Here is a 12,132-nt window from a genome sequence, read left to right as displayed (position 1 = left end):
ATGGTATGACTCACAAGCCAATGAAGAAATGTTCCAACCAAAGCAAAAAAAGGATTATTGGGATCACCCATCTGATATACTCAAGGAATAGGACAGCTATGATCCATTGGAGGAAGGACGTCACAATGGATATTACCGAGTGCATTATGTCGGAGCCATTAGGATTTATTAGAAACTTTCGAGACACTTTAGACTTTTTGGAACCCCAAAAGTTTTGTGATATAAATTTATTCGTTATTATTTTTCCTATTTTTCTCTCATCTTATCTTCAACTATCTATTCTATTTGATTTAAGAACTTGAACGGGTTAGGATATTTTACTAAGTGTGACCTTAATTGATATGGTGCCGTAAGTTACCATCCCTCCTAGAGGAAATGCGGTTGCTGCTAACGCAAATGCACCTATTGTTCCTCACCACACCATCATTGATAGAGACATTGATGCTATGCTTTGCAAGTTTCAACCTGGGATTTTAGCGAGGAAGGCAAAGATGTAGGAAAAGTTCTTGAAGATTGGATTGAGCACATGGATGACTACTTTGATTTGGCTCATTTGTCAGTAGTAAATAAAGCTATCATCACTAAGTTCAAATTAGAGAAAATAGCCAAGCATTGGTGGAGAGATCATTGCACAAAAAAAAATGTTGATCCTAATGCTGCAACATGAGATTACCTTAAAACCCAATTCAAAAAGAACTATCAAAACAAAGTTTATCATTGAGACCGTATTAATGAGTTTCTTGAACGTACTGAAGGAACCAGAGATCTGGAATCATATTATCAACATTTCTTAACTTTACTCAGGGAACCAGAGATTTGGAATTGTATTATCAACATTTCTTGACCCTTGTCAAGTATGCTCCAGCAGGGATGACTCAAGAGGTCAAGGTAGCTCTATTCGTTTCAGGGTTATCTACTATTGGAAAGAGGAGACTAGAACTTGTTCTTGTTTGTGAAATCAAAAAGCCTCGTCCCAAGGAGAAACAAAGGTCTAGAAATTTACAACAAAGAAGATAGAACTTATTACGTATAAAATCCAAACAAGATCATTTGTGCTACACTTGTCTTGATCCTGGTCATCAATCGAGGGATTGTCCATTTAACAATTCAAGCTTCACAGGATTGGTGGACAATTTTGAGCATAGAAACTTTATTCCCAATCGGAATTTCAACAATTTTAGACCTAGACCATTGGCAATTCATAGGAACTTCATCAGCAAAACTTTAACCAAAACCAGAGACAACCTCAAAACCAAGGGAATTTTAGACCAGTATCCACCTTTTGTTTGGAATGGACCGCCTGTCAACAATAACAACAATGGAAATGTTAACCGTCAACCTTGTCTAGGTGGAGGATGAAATCAAAGACCTCAAGGAGGACCTCAAGTTAACAAATCTCAAGGGGCCAGAGGGGAAGGAAACCAAGCCAACATATATGTTCATGCTACAATTGAACATCAGAGAGTGAATGAAATTTTTTCGTGATTAGCTCAGCGGAGTATCAAGGTAACCATTTTACCTTATTGATTAATTCAAGGAGTACACATTCTTTCATATCTCCTAAGTGCATCAAAAACCTCATTTTGCCTGAACACCCTGATACAGACCTTACAGTAGAATTAGCTATGGGTAAAAAGGTTAGATCTTCTACTTCAGTGGTGGGTAACTTGAATTTTGTTTTGGATGGTCATAATACTTTTGCAAACTTCACTTACCCATAGGAATCTACAATTTAATCTAGGAAGGGATTGGCTTAAAGTTAATGATGCTCACATCCATCGTATAGACACTTCATTGACTTTCAAAAATGACAAAAACTCTAGGGTTACAGTTATTGGAAAACGAGGAAAGTCTAAGATCAGACTAAAGAACTTTACCAAACTTATAAAGTGTCATAGGAAAAATTAAAGGAGGAGAAGAAGACAGATTCACCTGAACCCGAATGATGACAAATTCTGATGATGTATTTCCCAAATAACTTTCACAGTTACCAAGCGTGATGTTGATTATGCAATAGTGCTCACTCTAGGAGCTCAACCAGCTGCTTGTAGACCTTACAAAATGTCAGTACTTGAATTTGTGGAAATCAAAGAGCAATTAGCTCAAATCCTTGAACAAGGCTTCATTCGACCCAACGTTTCTCCATGGAGTACTCCAGTTCTCTTTTATCAAAAGAAGGATGCTACTCTACATATTTGTATTTATAACCGTGGATTGAACCAAGTAACAGTCAAGAATAAGTATGCAATATAAAGAATTGATGAACTACTTGACTGATCTTCACAAAGATTGATCTTAAGTTGAGGTATTACCAAATCTGAATCAAGGCACCTTTAGACAATTTTCAATATACATCAAAGTTGCAAAAGCATTTGCATAGGGGAGGGGTTCTCAACACTCGAGCAAGCGTGGAGTTTAGGTCATGATCCAGACTACATTCAGAGGCACGTAGCGGCTAGTGCTAACCTTTGAATGGGTGTTATGAATGAAAGCATACTCAAGGAAAATATAACATTGTGGAGGGTGAATATATATGAACACTGTGTTGCGGGAAGAGAGAGAGAGAATACAGTGGAGGGTGAAATAGAGTGCATAGAGACATGAGAAAATGACAACAGAGAATCTTTAAATGACCCATCTAAATGAGATAGGAAACCATGTATTAATGCAATGAGACAATTTGGGTATACCATAACATCTAGAAGTTTAAGACAAAATAACTAGCAGAGCACTGGACCCTGTGTAGGGATTGACCGGTCCACATCCACATCTTCTCTGCTATGGAGAGAGAGAATTGCACTTTGTCGGGAGCGAGTCAGAACACCTCCAACCTACCTGAGCCAGACATAAGCTGAGGCCACTTCACCTCCCTCCATGAACCAGAGCTTTGAAAGTACTAGTAGGTGGTAGGGTATCAACACCAACCATATGAGTTTAGGCACCACACCTCTTTGATGCCTAGTATCGGGTGTTTAGGAAAAGCTAATGCAAAATCCTCGACGCACTAGCCATGTAGGTCATTCAACCCCCGATGCACTAACCGTGTAGATGAGCCTAACAAAAAACGGAGAAGACCTAAGCAACACCCCAAATGAAACAAATCCCTAGGTCAATGACCTTTTGGGCTAAGGCTAAGCGATGTAGGTGATACTAGTCGTCTTGTAGAAAAGCTCTCCTGAGAGCATAACACGTGAGTCCAATCACAATAGCACTTTTTGTATGCACAAACAATCTTTTCCAAGCAGTTAGACTGTACAGGGTCTCTATGCTTACAAGTCTACCATAACCCATCTAGATCACTTCATGATCTAATCCCAAAACCATAAACCATCCAATCACATCACATGGGTGAGCACTACACCCAACTTGGGTGAGGCCCGACCAATCCTGCATAACCACTTTAGAACATAACATGGCTGCAAAAATTTCAGTAGCATAACCATATCCAAAAAAAAACCATGAGCCACATAGGCTTCCACCATAAAATCACAACCATAATCCATGAGGGAATCTTAGCCCTTAACCATAAATCATAATCACACTGAACCAATTCCACACTTAGGGTTTGACATATCCTCTACAGTCAGTCGGAGTTTATACACATATGACTCTTAAGACAAAATTCTTTCATGCATAAAAAGAGTCCAGCCAGAAACTAATCATGATATAAAAAATCCAATTTTGACAACATCCAACCATGCAAAGTTGATGCAACACATCTGCACTTCACCTCCCTAGCACATAGAGTTAGTTTTGACTTAGAATGGTCGAAAGCAATCATAACCATGCATATGAGGCATCCACATCAATCCATAAGTTTTCATACATCATATGATAACATTCTATCACCATAAACATGATGCAAACCAACTCCGACCTTTAGGTCAGCCATAAACCATAACTTCACACATAGGCAAAAAACAATGTTTTGACAATTTTGGGAGCATGCATAACATGCAAATGAAAGTATTTGACCTCAAACCAATGCATGAATCTTAGCTCCATAATATAGACTATTACTCTATCACATCACTTTACCCATATGGTAACTTACACAACAAATGGTAATCCAAAAAGAAAGCTACTTTAATCACGTCTGCCTATGCGGTTAGGGATGTCTAACCATATACCCCGGCATAAGTCTATGGGAATATAATATCTGAAATCAAATCACCAAAACAAACCATAAATCATACATAAATAGCTCGGTTAACTCATGACGTCATATGATAGCACGCCTACATGTATAGATAAAATTGATCATGGAACGATTAATAACTCGCATTCCCGAGATGATAACGGAAACCTAAATACATTTATCATCAAGTTTCATCAAGATTTTAAATGGATTTGCCCATCCGGTGAATCTACATAGTGGTTCTCCAAGGAGCCTAGAGTCAAAAAATTTGGTCGTGTAGTGGACATCAAGCTGTTTTTTGACCATATCTCTTAGCTCATGCGTGATTTTCACATGAAACCAAGAGAGAAAATGTTTTAAATTATGTGTTTCATCTCTGGTGTAAAGGGTTTGGGGCAATTCATGATGGTTTGTGAGTTATGACAAAAACATTGCTTCTACTGCCTCTATGACGTGAAACAAGAAGCACCTATTATGCACGTATGCGATCATAAACGCGATGTTAAACATGATGAAACAATCATGGTGCAAGATCATATGTACTTGGCTAATCCATACATGCAATTTTATACAAAAAAACAATCATCGAGAGCGTGACTACTCAAAAAAACAGCATAGAGAGAGATGATGATGGCTACGGAGTTTAGACATTCTCACCGTGCTTTGGAATAAATTAGGGGCTATCAAAAGGCTTCTTAATTTTTCACAAGAGAGTGGTGATGAGAGCTACATAGAGGTATTCGCTATGAAAGCTTCCAGAGAGCGCGTACACGTGAAATGAGAGAGGAGATAGTAAGCAAGTAGAGAGAGAATATCCTTCTTATTCTTCTTCTTCTCTCCAAGAGAGAAGAGCTTATGAAGATGGTGATGAAGAGATTGCACCACTCCATATAATAGATATGTATAGCCTTGCGGTAGTAGACGCAACAGACGGCACTGAAAACTAAGCACGAACTGGAAATTCATAGGCAAGTGCAATAGGCTAGAGTGATGCCCAAGCCAGAAGGTAGCACTAGTTTTTGAGCCAAAAATAGCTTCTTCCTTTTGGAAACTTTGCTAAAAACATGCCTTTTCTTTTGGTGGTCAACTTTCCCACTTATCATTCAATTTTTATAGCAAAATTGGCCAATTAAACAATATCCAGCCAACTAATGGAACCTTAGCTAGACTATGCCGCACAGTACTATCCCGTTATAATTACAAATTTCTTGTTGTTCTGCTGTGAAATGTACATAGTGGAAACAAATGCTACAAGATCTACTAGCAACTTTTTAGATACATAAGTATATTTCCTATAATGTACATTTGCATATCTAAGTATAATAATAATCTTTCTATCTTATCCTATTATTTATCTCAAGGGTAACATATTTTTACCTTACTATTAGAAAGTACTATGAGAAAAAGTATCAATAGCTCCGCCTCTTTAACTTGAGGCAAAAAGAACTGGTTCTTTCTTTCTACTATCTTAATTATCTCACACCCTACCTAGATCCTATTTCTAGGGTAACTTTCAATATATATATTCTATATATTTTTCTTATGTTTCTTTTTGATAGCTACCAGGAAGGAATCATATCCTAGTGGGACAATAGCTTGCAAGCATAATTACAAAACTTTGTCAAGAAGCAATGTCATGATTTGATATTGCATGAGGTATCTATTAGAATCAATGAAAGTCTAGGCTAAGGGGACCACAAGAAGATTTTTGCTGCCAGAAATGTACCCTATTTTCATGATTTAGTTTACACAAGGTTCTAATCCAAATTGGAAAACGTATATAAAATCAAGGTCGTAGCTTATGAGATAAATTTTTTACTCTTTTTTTTTTGTTTTTTGGAGCCATGGTTGAGGCGATATGATCAAAATGGTGGACCTCAGTTTGCCCACATCATGCAAGGACAACTCATTTCAAACTTTTCCACTTCCTGTTCACACTGGCTCTTCTCTTTCTTGTGTAACCCTTGGGGGTTCCCTTCACCTATAAATTGGAACCGCTTCTTCCTTGAAAACAATTCACAAGGGAGTGAGAGTAGTAATGCCTAATTGTACTTAGCCATAAACACAAGCCTAAGTCTACACTTATTCCTAGATGAAGACTAGCCAACCTTGGAAGATAAGCTCTAATCAAATAAGGACTTGAACTTGGTGCATCAATCAAGGCTTGAAACCTTCCCTCTTCTTCTCTCTCCATCAAAAATCGTGAATAATTCACGAAGGGTTTGTCAAGTAATATGTGTTCTACTTTGATATTTTGTTGATTTCTTGTTGTTTTCTTTTTCATCTCTAATTTCATCTCCCTCTCTAACCAAATATATCTTTCTCACTCTTACAAATTCATTCTCTGTAAAAATTCTAGGTTCTCCCAACTATAGGTACATCTCTCTCCATATCCTTATTGCCTACGGGCAAGAATAGAGCTTAGGAGGAAAATACTCTTTCCTTCACTTCTCTAATATCTACATTTTACACATATTAGAGTTATCTTAGATGAATAATCCACATGATGTGAATTTCAATCGCTTCCACTTTGTGCGATCTATTGTAATTAATGCATGGATTAGCTGTAGAATACACTTTGGACAACGTATAGTGTTTGTATTTGGCCAGAAACGATTAATGAAATACTTCTTTCACCAGATCCCACCATACTACCCCTTATAGACTATAACATAAGTGTAGTTATCTTGCTATGAACAAAGAGTATTTGTACACACAATTAATCTCAGTCACTAGACAAAACATATATATTATGATAAGTACAAAATTACAATTCCAAAGAACAATCCATAGCTTGTTTGGTCGGCATATATTGAATGTGATTGATTCATCTTTTAACCCTTTAATATTACCCATGATACGATACGACCATAGCCTTGATGTCTTTATCTTTGTGTTGTTATGATATTCTCTTTTGTGTTCTTTCTTTGTGTGTGTGTAAGAGAGAAAGAGTGGGTGTGTAAGTGCAAGAGAGAAAGAGTGGGGATTTTTTTATTGCACTTTCTTCCAGACCCTAGACTTCATGGCATCTATGGTATAACTCCTTCATATAGCTTTTGGAGTTCTCTCACAAACTCTCACAACCAAAATCCCGGTGCTTTCTTCGCAAGACCGCAAAATTCTTGATCTTTTTTTGGTGAACTCAATGCAAAACTACTAGGGTGAGAGTTTGTAGGTAACCATGGGTGATCATGTGGAGGAGCAACATGGTATGAATTTTGACCCAGTAACAATGCAAATGTTTCAAGAATTTGCAATGTTCATGCAACAACAATATGCCACTAAAATAAGGAATATTTTAACAACCAAAGCCATACAAGTGATCGTCAACAAAATGGATCAATTCAATGGCAAAGATGTATACTTGCACGAGTATGTGAATGATATAGAGCTGCATCACGTGTCAAAAGTTGAGATGATTCAAAGCTTTGGGCTAGTTGTTGCTCCAAAAATTAGGGAACATGTTAGGGCAATTAAAGACGGACATGGGAGAAACTGGAAAGTTCTCAAAGTAGCTTTAAAGGAGGAATATTTCATGGAGAAGTCCGAGAGATTGACCAAACGGACACTCTTAGAATGGATAGTCAAGCCAAAGCAAGGACTATCAATAACAGAGCTACTACGAGAATTTGAGCGGCAATATGCACAACTCACTAGGACAAAAAAGGCCACACTAGATGCAGAGAAGACATATCATGTCTTACAAGCTGCAGGTAAAGAGTTTCAAGAAAATTTGGAGCTTTTCCTTCAAGATAAAGATGCTAAGCAAGGACTAAAGACCAGCTTGAATGAGGTTGAAGGTGTTGTCTCACTGCTTGTCAAATGATAAAGAAGAAGGGACAAGATGGTAGTAAACGCTAAAAGTCCTTCCACGTCAACTTCTAACAAAATGGTAAAGCCTACTTTTATAGCTCCTAAGTTTGATGAGTCTATGCTAGATGATGTTGTGAAGGGAATGCGTGACTTGAAGGTCAAGCTTGAAAAGCTTGAAGAAAAAAGGCCAACCATTAGGGTCACTTCCTAGGCAAAGACAACAGCACAAAGAAGGTTTTGTTAATCAATGTATTTGATGTGATAGTACAGACCATGTAAGAAGAGATTGTGAAAGTTTTAGTGATGCTTTCACAAAAGATGTTGTCTTTTTTAAGGATGGTAAAATCCACTTAAGAGAGATAGGTCTACCCTTAAAAACTAACTTTGGTAAGGGGGGAATGCAAACCTTAGTTGAAGATATTGGCAACTAACCATGCCACCTCTTCAATTGAGGCATCTACTGCTTGAGTAAAAATTGAGAATCGTAGTGGTGATGAAGAGGTGAGTAATCATCATGGTTGACTTTGGCCAAACGTCATGCAATTGGCTAGAAAGGGAAAGCTTGCAAAAGAGAATCTACATGAAGCAGGTGATTGCATACCTCTAGAAACAGAGTGGAGTGATCCAATGGATTCAATGTTTGTCCATGCCTACATTACAAACTGCCAAATCCATGAAGCCATTGTAAAAGAAAAGTGTAGGTGTGAAAATGGTGATGAAGGGCCTTCAAAAAGAGCTACAAGAAGTGGAGGGAGGAATGATGCAGCACCTTTGCGAGCACCACCAACACATGAAGCATCTTCACCAGAAGTGACCATGGAGGAATCTACAACAGGGAAGAAAAAGGAGCCAACAAAAGGTAAGCCAAAGGACGAGCTTACAAACTACAATCTGACAATGAGCTTGCTACAGACTTGAATAAAGTTCTAGAGGAGAGGATTTTGAATAGCAAGGTTGAGTTTACTTTGGGGGAGGTGCTTGGGATAGCCAAGCATGAATTCCATGAAGAAATCATCGACATCATCAAGAGAAAGAAGCCAACACTTGGAGAGCCTATTCGCCCACAAGATGAAGGCAATACTGTGAAGACACAAGGAGTACACATGTGTGCTAAAGAAGGTGATGAAGCTATGGTGGGATGCTACCAGTCTTCTTGGAATGTAAGGCAAGTGAAATTTGATGACAATGGGGAAGAATCTCAAAGTATTCCTAGGAGCCACTATTCTAGAATCCATTGGGCTTGGGCTACTATAGAGACATTGGTCAAGGTACGTGATCTTGAAGAACCATTTTTTTCCTTGATTGACCATGGTTCTAGAATAAATATAATGTCAAAAAGTACTTACAACAAATGTAAATGGCCAATGGACACAAAACATGATTGGATGGTGAGAGTGGAAAACAATTTTTTAGGTGAATTGTATGCAGCATGTCCAAGTGTAAAGGTAACAATAAGTGATGTAAAGGCTGAGAAAAACTTCTTCATATAGGGTACATCTTTATATCATCTTATCCTTGGAAAAAATTACATTGTGGGAGTTCAAATGGAAACAAAGGTAATGGATGATGGTTCAGCTTATGCCAGGATACGAAGCAAAGATGGTAAACGTGCTATTCAGTTTCTCACAGTTTGTGTAATACATGAAAGAAATCGTGACAACCTTAGAGATCATCCTCTACCAAAGGTGAGCAAAGAGTTTCATGACCATAAAGAAATGATGGGTTTTGGCCAAGTACCATTGTAAAGCGGGATTGCAGTGGTACAGAAAGAAAAAGATTCTCGACTGATCCAAAAATAAGTGAATCTTTCTCAATGGGCTCCTTAGTAAAAAGAAATGGATCGGTATGTTTTACAAAACTTGAAGATTTGAAGAGATGTATATGCACATAATATACAAATAGGCATGAAAGAGTGTGTGTTGCTAGAGCCTACTCAAATTTTTTTGGGTTTGTGTGAACAAGTTTCTTTTGTAGATACTATGGGTGAGCTTGATGCTATAATGGAGTCTAGTTTGCATCTTGAAAGTGAAGTTGTGGAAGTATTCTCTATGGAAATGTATCAAGTCATACAAGTCTTTAAAGAAAACCAATCAGTTTCAAGTAAACAGTTGGCCCAGAAGTCCATGTTGGAGCTAAATACAAGAGTGTAGCAAAGAAGGTGAAACCAGTAGCTTCACCCTTACCACCCAACAATAGGGAAAAGATTGAGTAGGCTTCTTTGCAACCAAGTTTGAGGAATCCTAAAATGATTGAGCATACCTTCACAAAGGAGTCTTTTCAAGAGTTGCAGATTGGTTGCAAGGAGTTTCTAACAGAGGAGCAGACAAAGTGCTTCAAAGATATTCTTTCAAAGCATGGTAAGGCTTTTGCATTTGAGTCACATGAGATAGGATGTGTTGATCCTTCTATTGTAGCTCCTATGGTAATTTTTAAAATACCTCATGTGCCTTGGAATCTGCAGCCTATTTCGGGTCCAAAGGCTCATTTGCCCAAGTTAATAGAGCTATTGAATGAAAAGATCAAAATGGGGATTTTTGAGCCTTCTTATACTCCATACTCAAACATGTGGTTCAAAGTTTTGAAGAAGAATGGTTCTCTACGCTTCATCCAAGATATGCAACTAGTGAATAAGGTGACAATTAGAAATGTAGGTAGAGGACTGATTGTGGATGTGTTTGCAAGGGTGACCTCTACTCAAGGTATGATTAATTTCATCTTGCAATTAAAAGAAGAGACTTGACAACCATGATAACACCTTTAGTTTTGGATGTGTACCTTGCTGTAGGCGGTTGCACATATGATGAATGGGATGAATAAGGTCTTATGTGACTTTATTCCTCAAATCACAATGCATTTCATTGATGATTTTCCTATTAAAGGATGTGACGGAGGTGGGAAAGATGAATCTTTGGATACTATCTGGGGGTGCCGCAGGTTTGTAAAAAATCACATAAATGATTGTGAAAAGATTCTATCTAGGTTGGAGGAAGTGAATCTTACTTTGTCAGGGAAAATGTCTATATTTGGTGTCAATGAAGTGCTCATTGTGGGGAACATGTGCAAGCCATATGGTATAAAACCTTGTCCAACAAAGGTAGATGCCATCCAAAGAATAAAAGAAACATGTACTAGCATAACTGAGGTTAGAAGGTTTTTGGGAGCATGTGTATTTTATGTTATTTGGATTCCACATTATGCACATGTAGTTGATTTTCTATATCAATTTCTTAGAAAGAATCAAAAGTTTAAATGAACAGAAGCACATGTAAAAGCCATGAAAAAACTAAAGGAGTTGCTCCAGTGAGCACAAGCTTTGAGAAAGGTAGACTATGAGTGTTAAAGGCTAGTAATTGTGATAGTAGACACCAATCGTACAAGAAATGGATGGGCAATAGGGAAAGATGACGAAGAAGGACATAGGTATGTGGTGAGATTTGGATCAAAGGCACTAATTGCTAGCCAAAAGAACTATCCACAGATAAAGAGAGAGTTATGGGTATGTTTATAGCCTTGGAAAATGGGAAAGAATACCTAAATGGTGCATGTGTGGTTGTAGCAACAGATTGTCTACCACTTCTTGCGGTGATTACAAGCTGCTCAACACCAAACATTGCTATGCTGCCGTGGATTTCCTACATTAAGTCCTTAAATCCCGAGTTTAAGCACAATGCAGGTAAAAACAATACAATGGCAGATATGCTATCAAGGGCAAGGTATGAAGATGAGTAACAGATGGTTGACAAGGGAGATGATGTGGGCACAAAGTTCTAATCTATTCCTCATGTCAGAGGTAACAATGTCTGCATGACTAATCAGCTTGAATTGTTCTTGAAAGAGCTTTATCAAGGTGATTTGCTTCTTATTGGAAGCTACTTGAGTACTCTAGCAAAACAGGATGATTGGTCTGAACAAGAATTCAAGAGGATACGGAAGAAAGCATATGGCTACTTTTTGAGGGATGGTTACTTGTGGAAGCATCCTAAACAAAAGGGTGTTACACCACAAAGGGCTATATGTAAAAAAGAGACTCAAGTAAATCTCATACAAGAGTTTCATGAGAGTCTATAGACTGGACACAAGGGTGAGAGTTTCATGAGAGTTTATGGACTGGACACAAGGGTGTGTGGGAAACCTTCTCCAAGTTGAAATAAAAACACTGGTGGAAGGGTATGTATAAAGGT

This window comes from Adiantum capillus-veneris, chromosome 17 (assembly GCF_014529385.1).
Source record: "Adiantum capillus-veneris isolate H3 chromosome 17, ASM1452938v2, whole genome shotgun sequence".
NCBI classification, from domain to species: domain Eukaryota; kingdom Viridiplantae; phylum Streptophyta; class Polypodiopsida; order Polypodiales; family Pteridaceae; genus Adiantum; species Adiantum capillus-veneris.
This window is presented reverse-complemented; position numbering follows the sequence as displayed.